This window comes from Mirounga angustirostris, unplaced genomic scaffold, assembly GCF_029215605.1.
Source record: "Mirounga angustirostris isolate CCGP_5_RB_7025 unplaced genomic scaffold, mMirAng1.0.hap1 SCAF_15, whole genome shotgun sequence".
Classification (NCBI taxonomy): domain Eukaryota; kingdom Metazoa; phylum Chordata; class Mammalia; order Carnivora; family Phocidae; genus Mirounga; species Mirounga angustirostris.
Window position 1 is genome coordinate 55,043,067 of NW_026991723.1, and position 4,540 is coordinate 55,047,606.

The 4,540-nt window shown below is 36.8% G+C and overlaps 1 pseudogene; it reads left to right on the forward strand.

Moving 5' to 3' along the window:
• Nucleotides 1–4,113: 4,113 nt before the first annotated feature.
• Nucleotides 4,114–4,260, forward strand: LOC123850357 (U2 spliceosomal RNA; annotated as a pseudogene).
• The last annotated feature ends 280 nt before the right edge of the window (nucleotides 4,261–4,540 follow it).

Consider the following 4,540-nt stretch of genomic DNA (forward strand, 5'->3'; position numbering starts at 1 on the left):
GATTAAAAATGTATATTCCTTGGGGCTCATGGTCAAGATTTTAGATCTTTCTCCAACTTTCCCTCAGGCATTGTGATAAACTTGAGAGAATTGTTTCTCTTTCTGGTGATTTCAAAGAAATAAGGCCAGAGGTGCTGTTCAAAGGAAAACAGTTAAAAGCATTTTGACACATTCATATCAGGTCCTTTTGTATTTCACCAGCCAAAAGGTTTTTCTCCACAGCTTTCTCTTCCCAGAATCTTCTCCCACTTCAGTGTACCCTGTACCTATCCCATGTGAACATTATTGTATGAATGAATTATAGGCTGTTTTGTTTCTTCTATGATTTCTTTTCTATTATCTATGTTGGATTTTGGGTTGGATCTTATATCATTCTATAAAACATTATCAGGTACTTCTTCCTAGGCCACTGAGTTAAGACTCCAATTCTTCTTGTGGTTGCTAATTTTAGATCAGCTAGTCTGCAAAATCGGCCCTCAAACTAGGATTGCAGGTTATACCCATCTAACTAAATTTCCCATTAGCACCCGGTTTTTGTGCCTACCATGACTAGAGAGGCCTAGCCTTAATATCTCAGACTACAGACATCAAGGTTCTGAAATGTTTTTGGATCTATTAAGGTAGGAAATGGAGCTCAACCAGACTACCTAGAAGCTGTGGTCCTTAGCCCTGGATATGATCAGGGAGTTCAGACAAAGCAGAAATCACAGCAATATTTTGAAGCCAAAGCAATTATGGTTCAATGCTAGTCCGTGCCTGGTCACGTGAAATGATCTGAAAAGGTTTCTCAAGGTCTTACTGGTCTCATCAATCCTACATCTCTTCCATATCATTTGCATTAGAAATGATTTAGAAAATGAAACTGAAAAAGCTGCTTAAGAGCTGGTTTGAACATACACATAAGGTGGATACTACTACAATTAATAATAGTAAACATCTATGAAGCCTACCATGTGCTACTGTTCTAAGTGCAACTCATGTATAAGTTACTTTAATAGTAAGACAATTTGTGTATTTTGCCCATTATCTTTTATAATACTCAAATGACCCAATAATTTTTTTTTCCCATTTTAAGATGAGGAAAGTTTTAAGGGCACACAGCGAATATGTAACAAGTTGATGTTCAGCCATTGGTCTATCTCACTCCAGGCTCCTTACCATCAGCATTTGCCCTCATTCATAAAATGTACTGAACACATATATGTTAAGCATCTGTTTTGCTAATAAAAAAATGAGATATTTGTGTCAAGGGCCTCAGGAATTTTATATGTGAATCATTCTTCTAAAAGTCCATGGCTTGAGTAAGATAGTTCAGTTATCCTGATAGACTTAAAAGAGATGGACAGGTATTGGGCATGGGATGAATGCCTCCAAAGACACCCAGCACCTACACAATGAAAGGATTGAATTACATCAAGAGAAATGCATACTCAAATATATGCGAAATATTGTGATTTAACCGACTATATACAAAATTCACAATCAAAAAGAATTTTATTACTGAATTTTGCTGGATCTCTTTTCTAGGTTAAAATAAAGAGCAAAATCTTAGAATCTAATAAATAAATCGTGCCTTTTCCCATTAGGAACAAAGGAACTTGCACAAAGTGAATTTCAGATGATTGCAAATAATTTAAGGCAAGAGGGTTTAGAATACTTTGTGACTTTGAAATGATATATATTTGTAGGATACAATTTTATATCAAATATTTAGCATAAATCAATGCACATGCAATGTAATATTTTCATATTCAGAATATTAAATGCACTCTCTTCATTGTTATTTTTAATCACGTATTTGACAAGAGTACTTAGAGAAAAAATAACAAGCATGCTGACTTTCAGTTAGCAGTTTTCTGTATTTTCAGTGTTTACATTTTGCCTCTTAGAAATGTGTAAAATCAACCCAACTGAGAGAAGGAAAATTAATAGTAAGGTAGGCTTTTCATAACACATTGAAGAGTGTGTTGACATAACCTAAATGAAAGTCACAGAATCATATATTGAGCTACAACTTTTGGCATTAGTTTTATATATTCACTCATTCAACAAATTTTTACTGAGGGCCTTCTGTGATCAGGCATTTTACTCAGGTGAGCCAATAGAGACAGGTCTCTGTCCGCACTGAGGCCAGTCTGTATGAGTACAACACATATACCTACTTTTCTTTCTCTAATAATATATGGGCTTGGGCGCCTGGGTGGCTCAGTTGGTTGAGCGACTGCCTTCAGCTCAGGTCATGATCCTGGAGTCCCGGGATCGAGTCCCACATCGGGGTCCCTGCTCAGCAGGGAGTCTGCTTCTCCCTCTGACTCTCCCCCCTCTCATGTGCTCTCTCTCTCATTCTGTCTCTCAAATAAATAAATAAAATCTTAAAAAAAAAAAAACCTTTAAAAAAATAATAATAATATATGGGCTTGTCTGTGTGTGGAAGGGTAGGTATGAGTGCATTTAATTTGCTTTAAGCTTGCAGTGGATGTTCTAGCTAAACCCACAGTGCAGTTTCACTTAGGTTGAATACAGAACTATTTTCTCCACACCCCCCATTAGTACCTATTTGCATGAATTGATATGTATAGAGGCTTCAGTTTTATAACAAAGACAAAATGGAAGATGGATGGTTGAAGATGCCTTGAGCTAGAGTATAAGGTAAGAGATGACCCTGGACAGACTAAACCGGGGAATGCCCTGAATAACCATGTAACCAGTAAATCATGGTGAGATGTTGGGATTTGATCTGAGAGCACAGCAAACCACCCTAGATCTTTAACAGAGGACTATCTCCACTGATTTGAATTTTTAGAAAGACTATACTACAGATTAAGTACACACTAGAAAAATGGAGCTGCTGAGGCAAGGAAGGGTGAGCTTAAGAAAGTTTATGGAGGCAATGTGGAAATAGAATAGGCCCAAATACTTCTAAAATCTAATGACAGACATTTTTGGATACATAATCTGATATTCATAATACACTAAATTAATTAGTGTATGTCTACTTTTTGATGGTTTATAACAGTATAAAGAGTTTATTTGCTGTTGGTTGTTATAGAAAAAAGGCATATATTCAAAAACACACCTTATATTTTCATGATTTTGTAGGTTCTATCATGGCTGGATTCTTTTTAATGTTGAAAAGAGGCATTGATCCAGAGATCTGCATATTTACCATAACATCATTGCATGGTTACTTTCAAATGGTTATTTCAAACTAAGATTTTCTTTTGTTGTAACTGCAACTTCTTAGAATAGATTTTAATTTGAGGTATGTCTGATTAGCACCAGAGTTAGATTTGGAGGAATCACATTCTTTTGCAACCAGAGACAGGAGGAAAATAGTTCCATTTGGGGATAATGCTTTTAGAACCTGATATAAAAGGGGAAAAAATAACTGCATAAAACCGCAGCAAAGCCTGTGTCAGACAAAGATATCAAACTTTCTAAAGAATCTGTGTCTGCCCCAATCCAGGAACTCTCTCACTATTTAGAGTGACCTCTACAAAAGTGTTACAATTAATTCTAGGAAAACAATGTCTATACACTTCCATGATACTCATTATCAGGGGTGCCAAGAGCCCCAATTCTCAGCGAGTCAAATTTGTCTTTGAATTTCTGCATCTTACCTGCAACTGCCTACTGCAGACTTTGTCCCTCAGCCCCATGATGCATTCAGAGCTATGAAGGTGCCTTGAAATCCCTGCCCTTGCCTCCTGGGTATCTCTCTAAGGCAGAACCTCAAGATATGGAGCTTATCTGGCCTTTCACCTGCAATAAAACACACTGCTTTCTTTTTCTTTGACCCAGCTGTCTCCCAATTGGCAGATAATGAGTAAGTGAACTAATCCAGGCTAATGTGATAATGGGGACAGCAGGAGAGCCTTTATTATACAAAGGCCTGGAACACAGGGCCAAATTACTCTATTCATTGTAGATTGCATCTTAGAGTAGACACAGCATAAAGCTTCCCAGAGATTTATATAAATTGTTTCTAACAGGGGAACTTCAGTTTGAAAAACCGTGTGGCCAGGGGTCTTTTTCAATGCCTCTTTTATCATACCAAGTCTTATTCCTTGTTCTTCCCATCCTGCTTGTAGAACTGTCTAAAATACCACAAACATCGCTTCTCGGCCTTTTGGCTAAGATCAAGTGTAGTATCTGTTCTTATCAGTTTAAAATACCACAAACACACAGGTGTGCCTTCTACATTAATGCCATCTTCAAGCTTTCTGTTTGGGTTCCCATTCACATTTCCTGTCACTTTTCTCTCCGTCCCCATCTACTTTTTTTTTTTTTTCTCTACCTCACCTACTTTCTTTCTATTTCTCCATCCAGAGAGTTGAAATAATAAAATTGTCAGTAATCTCCCAATTCCTAGGGTTCTCCTATTTTTTGTATTTTTTTTCAAGTTATCAAATGACTTTCATCCTTTTAGTGAAGAGTCAGGAGAGACTATTACAGGTAGTCTAGTTGGCATTAATACAACCATGTTTGTGGATAAAAGAAATAGTTTAAAGTGTATCTGACTGATAGCTGGTACATGAAA